The sequence below is a fragment of the Mesocricetus auratus genome, unplaced genomic scaffold (genome assembly GCF_017639785.1).
Source record: "Mesocricetus auratus isolate SY011 unplaced genomic scaffold, BCM_Maur_2.0 Super-Scaffold_100018, whole genome shotgun sequence".
Classification (NCBI taxonomy): domain Eukaryota; kingdom Metazoa; phylum Chordata; class Mammalia; order Rodentia; family Cricetidae; genus Mesocricetus; species Mesocricetus auratus.
Genome location: NW_024429199.1, coordinates 37,438,315 through 37,454,488, shown reverse-complemented (window position 1 = coordinate 37,454,488; position 16,174 = coordinate 37,438,315). Strand labels below are relative to the sequence as shown.

The following is a 16,174-nucleotide window of genomic DNA, read 5'->3' as shown; positions in this document are numbered from 1 at the left end:
CCAGGCGTTGATCTGTACTCCATGTCAGGCTGGGTACAAGAAGGGGACTCTGTTCTGACATCGGTAGTTAGGTTGGGAGAGGGTTGTAGGAGGGACATGGAGGGATAGAAACTTGGGCGATGTGTTTGGATGAAAAGCGAAACAGCACAGAGGTATATTTGATCACGGCTGGAAGTAAGCACGCATATTCACTAAGGGGCTAAAGACACAGGGGGGCAGGGGAGAAAGCTGGGGAAGACAGCAGGCTCCAAGTAGGAATGTCAGCATGGTCCGGTCCAACCAGGGCTGGGGGTTTGGAGTGTGCTCAGAGAAACAAACCCTTTAGCACTCCGCTCCTTCACCAGGAGAAGGGTGTAGCACTACTGGAAGGAAGTCAGCTTGGTGTGAAAACCCAGAGAGGCTTGCCAGAGCTACGAAGGAGTCCTGCCTCCTCTGCTTGATTGTACAAAGAAACCTTCTCCATCCCAGGGCCAGGCAGCCTCCTGGGATAGGGAGGGGCGACGGCACATTCGTGTTAAGTCAAATCTAGGAAGCGGAAGCAAGCCAGCTCAAAGCTAACGCCTTTGCTCTAGAGAGGCAGCAGCTACACTGGAGTAAGGACTCGCAGACCTCAGCAGATGTCAGCCAAACGATAAGCTGGTTGTAGGAACTGCTCAACTTCACCCTTCACAAGCCATGTGTAGGTCAAGTTCACTTAAGTAGGATTCACTGAGACTCTTTGGCCAGACCATAGTGAATTGTTAAACTATTAAAAAAATTACACCAGGTCATAGATGTATTGAAACTTTTTAATTATTATGTTAATATTTAATTAAACTCTTTGTCAAATCCAAGCCAATATCTGAGAGTTAAGAGACAGGAAGGAAAGTTCCATCCCAACACAAGACATCCGTGGGACACTGCAGCCATGGATGTGCATGAAGTACAAATAAAAATCCTGTATTTCGTTGCAGGATTCTGGAGGTGTAGGTAGGGGAGTGCAGTGTTTGGGCTAACAAAGTGAGACCAAAACCACAGACCACAATTTTTAATATGATAGAAAATGGTATATTTGGAGCTAGAGATCCAGCTCAGTGGTGGAATGCCTGCCTCACATTTTCATTTCCAGCAAATATTACAGTATATTCCAAAGGTACCTTAGAACTCATTATCGTTATGGTCCCAAGTAGATACTGCCTCCTCTAGAGGATTTCTTGAGCATCAGTGAAGAGTAGCCTACCCACCACTCGGATTTCCCCATCACCTTCATCGTATCTCTATAGATCATCCCTCATGCTAATCAGGCATTATTCTCAGCTCAGTAGGTTCTCAATAAGTGGATCTTAGCTTAATAAAATTTAACATTCATTGATCAGTTATTAATGTGAGACTGATCAGTTACTAGGAAGAGTCTAGTGTTAGTTACTTTAAAGACAGAGAACTGGGCACTGGAGATGTAGCTAATTTGGGGGCACATACAGCACCTGGGTCTGACCCTGGCACTGTATAAAACCAGTGTGTGGTGATCACCTGAAATCCTAGCACTTGGGGAGTGGAGACGAGAGGATCAGAAGTTCAAGGTCACCCTTAGCTACATAATGAGTTAAAGGCCAGCCTGGGCTACATGAAATCTTGTCTTCAGGAAAAAGACAGGTGAGTTACAGCAGGTGAAGACAGAGTCAGGACGGCTCCCTTTAGCTTGCAATAGAATGCCCACCAGCAGAGTCAGCACGTTCCTCTGGCCTCTTAACAGCTTGAGCTACAAGCTCCTATGTAAGCAGGGAGATGTGTAAACCCGCATCTCTGCCCAGCGTGATGAACGAGGTCTCCGGGGAGGCAACATGTCCTTACACTGTGCACGAAAAGATGTACTGCAGGTGAGAAATGGCATGGCCTACTCAAGGCTCTGCAAGTGATGCTGACTACAAGGGACACAGGAGTACACGGAAGGTACTGAAAGGCACACAAATGGTGAGTGTCATGCTCAGGGGCTTGGTCCTCATTCCATACATAGTCACTGATGATAGGTTTCAGTGTATCTTTTATTTCAAGCCTACCCTGCCTCTATGTCTAACTCCACATGTGGAAATGTGGACACCTCCACAGGAACTGACTACTATGTCCAGCAGACACTTCCCACCCCAGTGTAAGAGAAGACAGAGTGACAGAGAGAAGACAAGATTTCAGTTTCATACCAGCCAGCAAATTCAGATGGTGACAGTGAAATCTCTTGTTTTGGGTCTTCATGGAAGCACTGAATGATATTGTAAATGTCAAATATTTTACACACAACAGTTAGCAAACTACAATTACGGAGCACATACAATCTGCACTGTGTGTGTGTGTGTGTGTGTGTGTGTGTGTGTGTGTGTGTGTGTGTGTGTATTCTGGGGGAAAGGAAGCATGTTCATGGCATGTGTGTACATATGTGTAGGGGACAAATTACAACCTGTATGTCATTCCCCAGGGGCCACATACCCATCCTCCTCTTCTTCCTTTGCTCCCCTTTCCTTCCTTTCTCTTTTGAGACAATATCTTATTAGCCTAAAAGTTAACAAGTAGGCTAGGCTGACTGGCCAGGGAGCCCCAGGGATACGCCCATTTCTGGAATTGCTAGCCTGTGCCAATACTCTTGGCATTTTTTAATGGATACGTACAAACTCTGGCCCTGGTGTTTGCAAGGAAGCTTTACCAACGAAGCCATCTCCCCAGCCCTACATCCTGTGTTTATACGACTGATGACAAGAGTCTGGTTGTACCTTCTAAAATGTATTCATTCATTCATTTGCTGTCTTCAGACAGAATTTCACAATGTAACCCAGGCTGGCCTGGAATTCACTCTGCAGCCTAGCTGTCTTGAACACATGGCAGTCTTTCTGTATGAGTCTCCTCGGAGCTGGGATTACATTCATGAACTCGTATGCCCACCAGTTTTTACATTTTTAAATAACTGAACAAAACTCCCCCAAACCAAATAGCGTGTGACATAGATGCATATGAACCTCAAAGCCCCAAACACTTAGAACCTGGCTTTTTGTAGGAGGTTTGCCAGCACTGAATCAAGAATTCACCCACTTTGTTCCTCTTCTAGGCCTGTCTAGTCACAGTTCACTTACCTGTGCCCCGTGTGACTTCACACACAGCATTGCAACTGCAATAGCTAACTCAATCACACTATGGCTTATGGGTCTGATCTGTCATGCTGAAGCTTTAGCTATCATGAGACCTACACTCACCTAGCCGATTGACATTTTCAAAGGGTGCCCCACCCACCACCTGTCAAAGGGATGCTTAGCTTCTAGCCAAAACCCGTAGTCAGGCTGGCTTCTGCTGATAAGCTCCTTCTGTGGCCCCTGTAGCACCGTGGCTATTAAAGCTACCAAAACAGCATTCTTAATTAAAGGTCCAGGGAAAACCCCAGCTCTCCCTATACCCCACCGCCGTCACATTATTACAAGTGAGCGTAGCCAGAATTTGTTTTAAAAATTCACCCTAACATTAACACTCTTCTAATTGACTTTCCTCTTGGATCAAATGAGGAGGGAGAAAGAGAGGGTTGTGTAATTGTGGATCTACCAGGCTTTAGCCTCCTGTTAAACAGTGATTTAATATAGACATTTCTTGGTATTCAGACAGGATTGGTCTACGGATGTTTGAATCCTTTATAAAAGATAGAATGGGACTTTCAATTTACACACATTCTCCTACAATTCATTTTAGGGTCCAGGGTACTGGGGAATTAAACCCAGGCCAGTATCTTCAATGCCACCTAGATACTTCAGGTGTGTGTGTGTGTGTGTGTGTGTGTGTGTGTGTGTGTGTGTGTGTGTTTGCATGCACATGGGCCAGAGGAGGCCAGAAAGGAGTGTGAGATTCCCTGAGTCTGAAGTTACAACCCACCAGATAGATGTGGGTGCTGGGAGCCCATCTCTAGTTCTGTGCAATAGGAGCAAGTACCCTTAACCACCAGTCCATCTCTAGTTCCCTATATACTTTAAATCTCACATGTCTTAATTTAGATTACTTATAATACTAATGCTACAAAGTCATTTTGGCCCTAGGTATTTTGGAAATAAAGTCCAATTCTTTCAGTGAACAGCTAGTTTAGTCAGGATCGCAGAATGCACAGGTACAGAGGCAGACTCTGCTCACCCAAGGAAGATGCTGTGGTCTGGAAATGTTTACTTGCTATACAGCTCATTGGGAAACAAAAGATTCAGGAACATATATCCACCAGCTGAATACTCAGACACTCAGAGTCCACCATGAGAGCTATTCTAGAGTTCCACCGAACTCCTAGTCACTGGCAAGGGGGTTAGCTAGGCACATCTGATGATGTTCTGCAGTATTTAGGTTCCCCAGGGCCAAGCCTTTCAGCGTTGAATCAAGGCCCACTTCCAGCAGGCAGGCCTCACATCCTCTCTATGGCATCCATTGCTTGCTATGCAGTCAGCCAGATCCTAATCATGGGGGCTCCCTCTTCTGCCAGTGACTTCTACTTGGCACAGCTGCCCATGACTCTGAATGGGTCAATGGATTGGGGTCAACTTTTCATTTCATCAAGCAAGATTGATGCAGGCCTGGGATAGACCATGAATCTCTCAGATGCCTGCTACCCCTAAGTCTAAGGCTACTTAGAGAGACTGCCTTTAAAAGGCCACCCCCCCATTTGTGCTCAAATATGTAAATACTTTGCAATAGAAACCATGCATTTTTCTATGTCAAAAGACGAATGGGTTTTGGTTTTGGTTTGCTTTGTTTTTCTTAAAGAGTGAACCACGGCCTGGCATGGTGATGCTCACTTGTAATCCCAGCAAAGGTGGGAGAATTGTGAGTTCAAGGCCAGTCTGGACTCCACAGTAAGACCCCTCTGAAGAAAAGTGAAGATAAAACCCCCAAAAGAAATAGATAAATAGTCTATAAATATGAAAATTTGTCTCCATGCAACCATCCCGTTGAGGCAGTGGAGGGCCAGGGGTCAGTCACAGCAGAGTTCAACCACAGTTTTGACAGTGGAAAGTGTGGATTACCTCCAGCAAAACCCCTCCCTCCAGAGATCGGCTTTTCAGCAACTACCATCTTCAAAGCACACCATATGTGCCGAAGATTTAATATGGATTACTTCATTCAATCCTGAGTTCAGCTCTGGAGCTAAGGGTCATTCTTTCTGAAATATATGGGGGGGGGGGGAGTAAAAATGAGTAAAACCAAAGAATGATCTAATGTAAATGCTACTTTCCCTAGTTGTAAAATCATTCAGGTCAGGTCAGAACAATTCCTTTAGCAGGGTCCTGGTCTTCAAGCTCACCGGTATGGAGGGGAACTTCATATTCAAGGACTAATCCTAGAATACTTGCCCCTAATCGTTTTAAATCTCTGAAGCACAGAGCCTGGGCCACAGCATCCCAGAGCCATCCTGCTTGAATAACCTAGAGATCTAATCACCTCTGCTGCAGGATTACAAGGTGACAATTGTTTGAAAGACCCAACTATCAACAGTAAAAGGAACAGAAACCCACAAGGGGGGCAGGGGGGGCGGTTTTGCAGCACTGAGAGTAGAAGTGTAGATCAGAAACTGTTTTTAGTTTACTAAAGACTCAAAAGACTGTGGTTTCACAGGGCTTCCCCCCCCCCATTTTTTTCACGTCAGAATACAAACTAGTAAAACTGAATTAAATCACCAAAAGAAATAATCACAAAGCAGGAGAGTAAAGACTACTGTTTGCCTTTGGTTTTGAAAAATTAGGCTGCTTGCAACTTTTACGGGTTACAATGTGATCATTTAGCCTCTTGGAATGACAGCTGGAATCTCCCACAGAAGGTTTAAAAGGTATCTTTTTTGTAACAATCTTCTATACTAAAGGGCATTGAAAAAAGTGAACTTGCAGGAAAAGGAGAAGAGCAGACAAATTCTACCAAAGAAAGGCAGATTGAGGGCACGGATTTGACTACCAAACAGCTGCTCATTTTCACTTTGCTTAGTCCTTTTACAGAGGGCTTTGGGGGAATCTGCCATGCAAAGGAAATGAAAGGAAGGTCACCCAAGGATTGCTGGTGGGGACCCATTTGAGGAGAAGGCAGGGAGGTCAGTCAACTCTGGAGAAGAAAGTCTCTTCCTGGTTGGTTTTAGTGCCTTGGACATGGTGGGATCCCAAGGGGACAAAAAGCTAAGTAGAGAGTCAGGAAGCCAAACTCAAAGATGTCAAAGGGTCAAACAGCAACCCCTAACGTTTGTATGGAAGTGTTAGCTGCTGTAGAACAAATAAATATCCTCCACCGGGAGGAGGGAAGCCAGTGTAAAATATCTGGTTCACACACACACACACACACACACACACACACACACACACACACACACACACACACACACACGGCTTTATCAGTGAGGAAGTCGAAGCTACCAGCATGGCTTATTCTCACGTCCCACAGTCCAAGGCTAAAGTTGAGAGGTTTTAGATCCCTGACACGATTAGGCTTAGATAAATTTTTATAAGTTACAAAGCAAAACAAAAATCCATCTAGTCTTTAAAAATATGTAAACTCCAGAAATTGAGAATTCAAATAGGCCAACTTTAACCCTTGACCACTGGTTTTACAGAGGTAACAGCAATCTAAGCCTGGAATTCAGTTAAACGTTAAATGTGACCCACACTTAACATTCTGGCATCCTACTGGGTTTGTATCCAGTGCATATCCAGTTTATATGCTGTGAGTCTCAAATCCCCAAAACAACTCTCCCTCGGAGATCAGAGCTTTCTGAGATTGATGTCCCGCCAAGCCAAACTATCTTTCCCCGGGGGCATCAAAAATAGGTGCAATAGCTCGGGCCACCTGAGGGGGGTACAAAGAGAGCGCTAAGGACAGACCAGAGTTTAATGAAATTCCAGAGATGCACACACGGTCAGCTTTACACATACCAACTTCAAACAGCACATGCAAAGCAATCATCCCCTCATTGTTTGCCGTGAGCGTTGTGAAACCGAGCAAGGCAACGACCCTCCTTAGGGTGTCCTGACTTTTCTGACCGCAGTGAGAGACTCCGCTGGGACACAATAAGAGGACCTGCTCTGACTGTCACCCTGGGGCCCGCTGCGTCTCCCCATCCTCCCCCCGCCCGGCCCCCGCCTCCAATAGCCCACACAGCTGTAGCCCGCTAGGTATTACCGTTTGTCCGGGTGACGGACGGATGGGGCACAGGTTCTCAACTCCCCCGCTCCCTTCTGAAATCGCTGTCTTGCTGATCTGGAGCTCCCACGCGAGTTTCTGCCCCCGCAGGGCTGCTCCTAGGTGGAGCACGCAGCACACTCCCTGTCCTCGCGCCCGCTCCGCTGTTGGGGTGTTGCCCCCCCCGAGTGTCCTATTTGGAGACAGTCCGCGGGACTCGGGGGTGGAGGGGTGGGATGGCACCCGGCAGTGCTTCAGCAAACTTCACCACGGAGCTGCAAACTGCAGCCGCGGGGGCTGCAGCGAGGGGCTGGAGAACGGGGCCGGCAGATCTAGGCTGAGCTGAACTGAGCCGGGACTTGGGGACTCTCAGGACGGCGGGCAGCACCTCCAGATACGGTCAGACTCCCTCCCAGGTGTAGCAATCGGGGACCCCCCTCAGGATCAGACACCGCGCTCTGCCCGTCCCACCTGCAGATTCGGGGTTCGTGGCCGAGGTCCCCGGCTTCCCTTATCCGGTCCCTGGAATAGTCCTGGCCGCGCTTACCGGAGAGGGGGCGGCTCCCGAGCGCCGGCTCCGCGGTGCGCTGCGCTCCAGCGCCGGCTCCGGCCGCCCCGAGCCCTGCAGCTCGCTCGGCTCCACTTCCTCTTTCCCACTCCGCGCCCGGCGCGCCCCGCCCCGCCCCTCTCCTCCGGCCGCCGCCGCGGGTCGCGGTCCCCGCCCGCCTCCTCTGGGGGCCCTGCGGGCGGACCCGGCAGAGAGGAGGAGGCAGCTCAGAGTGAGATTAAGCTTGCTCTCTGGACTTTTGCCAAAGACAGCAGTCAAATTACAGCCTCTAGGGGCAAAAGTTTTAGCTCTTTTTTTTTTTTTTTCGTTTTTAAATCCCTGCTACTGTTTTCGCAGACGCATCGCCCTCGCCCCCCCCCCCGCTCCCCGGAATGGGCTGTTCAGGTTTAGCTAAGCCTTGGACATGGCCTTTTCCTAGAGTGCCCTGAAATCGTACGCAAAGCAATTGCTTTGCATCCACCCTCGAGTTTCCCTCTGAAGCTTGTGAGGTTGCAACACTAAAAAGTGGGAGAAAGACGCTTACCCGGTTCCAGGCATCGGTACCTCCATCACCCCAGTTAACATACCGGATGACCTTTGATCAGAGAAAGCAAAAGTGGAAAAGGAGGCAGAGACCTTTGCGACAGCTAGATGTTTAAAGGCGCCGATATGGTAGGACAATAAAACCAAGACCTCAATCAAAGGTGCCTTCGAGGTGATGTCCTTGATACTCGGCACCTTTCAAAAGGTGTGTCAGACGTGCCCAGAGCTTCATCAGGCTTAGGAAGGTGCACGCATGTGTACCCTTCACTCCTTCCTAAAACCTTCAGCTCACAACCTGTGTGGCTTTGAGGGAATTAGTTGATTTCTCTGTACCTCAGTTCCCTCATCTATAAAGTGGTGCCGACGGTAAGGTCTACCCCCATGGAATTGTGCAGGAGATTTAAATAAAACCGTGGACTCCGAACCTTAGGAGATTACCTTGCATTTACCAAACACTGAGTACGCATTGGCTATTACTGTCGTTGAATGTTCAAGGGATATATAGTTGTGAAAAATTACAGAAAATATTTGATACTAAGTGCAAATGTATACAGTAAGGACAGTCATCGTTACAGCTTCCTCTATAACATAGACTTTATGTTCTGTTTTATAACTTAACTGCATCCCTAGAGCTCTGGGCCTGAGCTATGCTTGAAATACATTTACATGGTGGATTTGCCATGGGACTGAAATAAGTGTCTCCATCTTCAAAGCAGTCCTGTAATAACATTGGAGGTCCCTAGGACAGGCGCTGGATTCCTTTCATAGACCGGACACCTGTCCTAAGGAGGCTTGATCAGGACCTCCCTGATATCTGGAACTCAGAGCAAACCTTCCCTACCCCTACTCCTACGCTGTTTGCAACAGATGTGAGTGGCAACACTTCTTTGGAGTATGCCACATTTTACGAACTCTTGTGGTACTCCAAGAAATTTATGTTTGAATTTGTCCACCATTCTGACTATCATAATGAACCCGAGACATCATGCTTGGTGTCCCTTGGGATGCCGGTCACTCCATGTCCAGTGTATCTACTGCCCTAGTTAGAGCTACTATTGCTGTGATGCTACTCCGTGACTGGGAACAAAGTGGGGAGGACAGAGCTTATTTGGCTTACAGTTACACATCACTATTCATCACTGGAGGAAGTCAGGGCAGGGACTCAAGCAGGACAGGAACCTGGAGGCAGGTATTGATGCAGAGGCCATGGAGGGATGCTGACTACCAGCTTGCCTAGTCAGCTTTCTTACAGCATCCAGGACCATCAGAATAGGGGTAGTCCCATCCACAATAGGTTGGGTTCTCCCCCCACGGATCACGAATTTAAAAAATGCCCTACGGGCTTGCCTATAGCCAGATCTTATGGAGGCATTTCATCCGTTGAGGTTCCCTCCTCTCTGGTGACTCTAGCTTGTGTTAAGTTGATTTAAACTAGCCAGCACATACTATTAATCACTAGTAGCTGTCTCATGCATCAGATGAATTTGCTGTAGTATCACAATGCTTGTGTTCCAGTGAACCTTACTTCACTTACTGGTGGCTCTGAAGTAAGAGTAGTGTTACTTAGCCCTTCTCTTACACTAAATTGTTAGAATTGTTCTATCTTATTAATTGCCCTTGGTAGTATCTCTCATATATATATATATATATATGTATATATATACTGATGATATATATATATACTGATGATATATATATATATCATCAATAAGTATGAATGGGAACTATTACATTGTCTACAGTTGACTTCATGAGCTGATTCAGAGTTTTAGACCATACTCCTCTAGGAGGCCAGAAGGCTGTAACATATCTGTGGTTTCTGTGGATCCTGCGAGTTGGTACCAATCCTTCTATAAAGATGCAGGATTCAGAGAAATAATTTGGTGAGTATGTTTGTGGCTGAGGGGTGGGTATGGGAGAAGAAGGGAGCAAAGCTGAGGTTCCCCACTTTCTTTTATTCTCTCCTCTCAGACCCTTGCAGGCCTGGGTCTAGTGACTTAGTGGGACAGCACAATCCATTAACAAGACAAACTCTGCTCGTCAACTCTGCATTTAGCACAATCCATTAACAAGACAAACTCTGCTCGTCAACTCTATATTAGCTGCTCCACACGGGCAGGTGACAGTTCTGAGCTGCAGGGCTGCATCTGTGGGGTGGTTATAACATTTCTTTTCATGTCTTCTTCTTTTCCGGTTGCCTCAGTTTACCATTGAGGTGGAATGTAGGAGTCAGGAGAAAGAATAACAAAGAGTCATTGATTCTGTGTGCCAAAGCTGACTAGGAACCCAAGCACCTTTGTCTCCCAAGCAAATGTCCCTTGGCCTTCACAGGATTTGAACACAGTGTCCTTTGGTTCCCCTGTGCTGTCTTTTGTGGGTCTAGTTTATTCAGGTGTGCTCAGCAGTTAATCTCCCCTCCCCACACTCAAAAGTTGATGATGGTAGATGGACAGGTGCTGGGTGTGTGGACAGATGAGTAGGTAGGATGGAGCAGAAAGTAGGAGCTTGAAAAATGCTATTATGTAGTATTTTATATTAGTATTTTCCCCCTTCAAAAGAAAAGGGTTTCTGAGAGTATTCCAGTATCAGGACAGTTCTTTTGCTGAGAAGTCTTCTTAATACTCTGGTATCTGTCAAGGCCCATAAGGAGAACAGAAGTCACTTACAGTCTTTATGAAAGCAAGACTTAAGTGAAAACACAAAAGAAAGAAGATGATAAGGAAGAGGGAGGAGACAGAGTGGATGAGGTGGAGGAGAGAGCAGAGAAGGAAAACACAGGTTCAGGAAAAAGCTGTCTCTGCACATGAGAGAAGAGTCGAGAATCTAAAAGGAGACTGGGAGGCACTTCAGAGGTCAAACACAGCAGAGCAGACCTACCCTTAGACTGCAGGGGTGGGCAGAGAGCAGAAATTTACTGGTTTTTTTTTTTTCTTTCCTGTCACTTTCCCAGCCAGCGTCCTCCTTGCCCCGAGTCAACTGAATGGGAAGAAAGAAGGAAGGAGATCTGGGGAGAAGCTTCAGTGAGTAAACCACTTGCTGTGCGAACATGAGGACCTGCATTTCCACCCTCAACACCCAACATGGCGTTGCATTTGTGACTTGGATTTGACATCTCAGCCTTATCGAGGTAGGGGCAGGATTCCCTAGAGCTCACTGGACAGCTCGATTAGTTGAATTGGTGATTCACAGGTGTAGTGAGAGACCATGTCTCCAAAATCTGGCGGAGTGTGAATGAGGAGGGCATCTAACATCCACCCCTTAATTGCACATTCAGGTATATACCTGCACACACCCACAGGAAAACCTGCACACACCCACACAAACTTGTACACACCCCATACACAGAAAGAAAGGGGCAGGAAGTTATCTGCGGGGTGACAGGCCCAGGCCTGGTCTACATTCAAATCATACCTTGTTCCCTCTCAAGAAAGGCTGGGTCTGTCAATTAGATGTCTGTAGAAGAAGCACGTTTGCTTTCTGAGATTATCAAATGTCTCCCGTACCATCTTATGTATTCCTCAGACAGAGTCATTAAAGGAGACAGACACTGTAATCCATGAGGTTGCAGAGATCTGATGAAGTGCATGGGGTTTGCTGGGGACCACAAAGCTACACCAGGCAAAGCAGAATGCAAACACAGCTCAGCAGGTGGTTCTCAGTCCGCCCACTAATTCAGCTGTTTTGAAGAGAGGCAGCCCAGCATGGCTTCCACTTCCCCTAGGTTCTCCCATCCAGGCACACGGGGGAGTCAATGTTTGCAAAGCTCACTGGCTTAATGGCTCCCTCATGCCCTGCTTTAATTTTATGACTTCGGATGATAACATTTATGGTGTTGATGATGGCTGTACTGAATTTATGATTTTGCAAGATCAGAAAAATCATGTCTACTGGAATAGACCCCCTCAAAGGCACAGGTAGCATTGATCTGCTTTTTTTTTTAATGGGGAAAGATATTTTAATTATAATTTTAGATTTGTGAGGTTGAAATGCTTTTTTTTTAAAAATAAAATTCTCTAAATGAATAACACCTGTAATTCCAGCACTTAGAAGACTGAGATGGGAAAATTGCTAGTTCAAGGCCAGCCTGGACTATGCAGTGAGACCCTGTCTCAAAGATAAATAAATTCTAGATACATTGGCAAGTGTCCTGTGTTGACACTTTAGAAATGTGTCCTGTGATTGTTAATATTGTCAACGTCACAGAAACAAGGATCACAGACAATGTCTCTGGGCATGTCTGTGGGCAATTGTCTAGATTAGGGGGGTTGGGGTGGGAAAACTCATTTTAACTGTGGGGCCACCACACCATGGGCTGGGACCTGCACTGAAATAACAGGGGAAGAGGAAGCTGAACACTAGCATCGTTGCTTTTCCTTGAGGGCAAATGTGCTGCCTTAAGCCCCTGCTGCCATGACAGAGCCATGATTTCCCTGCCATGATAGACTGTATCCTTGAGTTGTGAGCTAAAACAAAACCCCTCATTCCTCAAGTTGCTCTTGTGACATAGCTTGCTGTGGCAAGAAGGAGAGCATCAAATACAAGTCCTGTGTAAAGAGTGTAAGCAACTGTGTGTAGGATGATATGTGTTCAAATTCTCTGCACCCAGGAGTGGCTGCCTGAGTGTGCATTCAGGCAGATGGTCCTTTCTCTCCAGACTCTGGCTGCCTAGAAGATTTATAAGCTGTGTTATCCTCAAAGAGAAAAAAGGTTAAATAAGAACTGTTTATAGTTCTTAGACTCTTGCTGGGTTGGATGTAAAAGCAGGTAGAGGAATTTGGAATCTGGGAGGAATTGAATTCTAGAGGAACCAGGGAATCCTAATATATCTGAGTCCTCTCTATTGCTAGCAGAGACAGTCCAAGACCAGTGAACAGAATCCTATTCAGTGGTCTATCCATGAGGATTCCTGGGTTCCCAGTCTCCTTATTCAACCCACACAAGAGGGATAGACCTAATTTTCTAGCCAGTGAGCAGGGATGGAATGTGAACATATGTAGGGTCTGGCTGTAGACTGACTAACACAAATATGGAGAAAAAAGGTTTTTAGCCCATAGAACCCTTGTCTGTGGTACCTTTAAATAGATTTTGAGGTTTCCTTGTTCTCTATTCTGCCTTCAGACAGCCCAGTGAAAGAAGGAAGTCCACACTCAAGATCTTACTGTTCATGCTGCAGACAGAAACAAAAAGGGACTAAGACACCACCAGGGGATGAGGCGACCAGTCACAATGGGACATCCCTGTGTTCAGGCTCACTGAAGACCACAAAAACAAGGTCTGGGATACTGTAAGTTAGCAGCATCCTTCAAGACACATCTTAGAAATAATGACCCAAGGCTGCCACTAAGGTCTCTGTGTCAACTAGAGGAACCTCTGATGGAGAGATGCCAGGGGAGCCAGGCTTTCATTGACTTCAAAATGTTGTTTAAAGTTTGGAACTAGGAAAGAAATGGTCTAGAAAGTGCTACCTTTAACAAATTAAAATGTAAACTTTCAAATGTAGTTTAGTGCTGTTCATTCCTCTCAGAAAATGTCAGAAAAAGTTTAAACGAAACTTTAAAAAACTGGAATGTTCATGCGTGTGTATGTACATATTTGTGGGTGCATGAGTGTATGCAGATGCAAACATACAAATGTGTTTATATGCATGGAGGCCAGAGGTCAATGTTGGACATCATTCCTAGCAGCTTTCCACCTGGAATCCGGGCCTCACTGATTCGGCTAGGCTAGCTGTCCAGCAAGTGTCTCTGGGGCTCATGAATGTGGCTAGGTGGCAGGCCCCTGGGATGCTCCTGTCTTTGTCACCCACCCTATTATCTGCACAATGTTTTACATGAATGGCAAGGATGAGCTCAGATACTCTTGTTCATGCAGTAAGCACTTAATAACTCAGCTATCTGGTCGACCAACACCTGCCTGAAAGTTTCCTCTTGACAGAGAAACGCTAGTATTGAGAAATTTAAGGACTGGGTGTTTAATAAGGAAGGAAGAGGGGATTTATGGGCAGATGTGTGAAGTTTGGTCTTGGAAGAAGAGCATGACAGCAGGGGAGTAGAGCTCAACTGAGTAGCGAGGGGAGAAAGATCCAGTTTCCCTGTCACCATTGGAGGTTCTTACTGTGAGAGCTGAGGTGATCAACCCTGACATACTTTCCTCAAATCACATGATCATACTCTTTGATCTGTTAAAATACTCTAGAGAACCGAAAATATCTCAAACTCATTTTTCTCCAAATTTCTCTATTAGTAAACCTAAGAATATTTTTTCATATATCAATGATAGGACCCAGACTCTACTAAAATATAGTATTGGGTACTAGGAACTATTAAGAATAATGATTTGTAAATAGTATAAATTTTATACACACACACATATATATATATATGTACAGTAAAGGCAGATAGAAATAATACTGTCTAGGGGAGGACAGGGGACTAACAGGAAACTGTCAAATAAAGAAAGGAGGGAGAACAAGAGGATATGTTTAATATATACTACACAGATATTTTAAAATAAGTAATACATAAGATTTATAAAAATAGTAAATAAAAAAAGAAGAATGACTACTCTGTCTCTGGTTTTATTTTGTTTGGTTTTGGTTGGTTGCTATTTTGTTTTGTTTTGTTTTTCTTTTTTTTTGAGATATAGTCTCACTGTGCAGTTCAGGATGGTCTCATACTTGTAATCCCTCCTGTTTCAGTTTCCCAAGGTTCATAGTCATGTACGGAGAAGGTCTAACAAAACATTTTGAATATATAGTGATTCCTCAGTGTGTGCTCAGTGAATGCACCCTAAATATTCACAATTTTATTTTACATCAATTAAGGACTGGTGGAATTACCTGCATCAATGGTACACATTTCTCTTGTAAAGGCTAGAAATAAAGTCCCTTCCGGCCATAGTCACAATTGCACATGTATGCTGCCTCTGGACAGGCTATTTTCTTCCAGCTTTCCTTCCTGGCTTTCCATTTCTGAGCCCTCCTTTTCCACCTCCCTAAAACAACTTTATTTTTGAATACCTAATCTCCCATCTTATTAATGATTCTCTTCCAGATTCATTCAGCAAAGTTGATTCTGTAACTTTGACACACCATTTGTGCCTATTTGCCAGGAGACACATTACTTTCTATGGGGATTTTGTAATAAATTAAGCCAAAAGAAATGCAATCCTTTCCCCCCACCATCCCGAATTTTTGGCCTTGAACAAACAAGCTCTCTTTGAAAACAGTTGATTTCCTTGTGTTTGTGACTCTCAATGGTGAAACAAGTGACTTGACTACTGACATAAACCGTCTACCAAAGATCTAGTTAGAAATAAGAGGGGAGATAGGCAGGCCTGCAAATAACACAGCCCCTGATGCCTATGCAGGGTTGAATTCCTTTGAGATGCCATTAACTAAAGACCCGCCCAGCACACTGGTTTCAAAGTAACTTTTTTCTGTAATTACAGAAAGACTCGGGTCCTGAAGAATCCAAGCACACGATCAGTTTCCAGCAACCCAATACTTACTGAGCTGACTGCCTCATTCCTAACAAGACGTTTGATCTCTTGTTTCCTTTAGGACATGGATCCTTTCAATTTTCAAGAACAGAGGTGTCTTTTAAAACCATCGTGCCAGTTTAAAAACAAAAGAAAGAGAAAGAATAAAAAGAATAAGAAAATAATCTTGGTAGGGATCTGTAACCATGTAATTCAAAATAGAAAAACTAAGATGAAATGACCACAGATCCCATCAAAAGCTGCTGTATATCTCTTTCATTCTTTTTCTCTTACTACAGCTTTGCAATTCCAGGTCCTCAACTGGAATACGCTTGCATAACTCATAACACACATATCAATCTGTCTTGTGAAGGAAGGCTAGGAGAATAAGAGCCAGATAGGAAACTGGGAACCATGGCTTCTCCATTGTCAGACTGGCCAAGTGGCCCGTCACCTCCTTCC

At 45.3% G+C, this 16,174-nt stretch overlaps 1 protein-coding gene and 1 long non-coding RNA gene across 6 annotated transcripts in view; one reads left to right on the top strand and one right to left on the bottom strand.

The window, feature by feature from the left end:
* Positions 1-7,773, bottom strand: part of Plekhg1 (pleckstrin homology and RhoGEF domain containing G1) — a 195,003-nt gene extending 187,230 nt beyond the window's left edge. For 3 of the 4 annotated variants that reach the window (XM_040728107.1, XM_040728106.1, XM_040728105.1), the window contains exon 1: positions 7,144-7,368. The gene's annotated coding sequence lies outside the window, so the exon portion shown is untranslated. Of the gene's footprint in view, positions 1-7,143; positions 7,369-7,690 lie in introns of those variants that run through there. The other variant, XM_040728108.1, reaches the window with a different exon arrangement.
* On the top strand, positions 7,421-14,793 carry LOC106022882. 2 transcript variants are annotated; one of them, XR_005869422.1, is made up of 4 exons: positions 7,421-7,542; positions 9,976-10,116; positions 11,184-11,360; positions 13,352-14,793. It is a non-coding gene; the product is annotated as an uncharacterized LOC106022882 (long non-coding RNA). The 2 variants fall into 2 exon arrangements; XR_001197683.3 differs by lacking the exons at positions 7,421-7,542; positions 9,976-10,116 and having other exon boundaries at positions 10,126-11,360.
* The last annotated feature ends 1,381 nt before the right edge of the window (positions 14,794-16,174 follow it).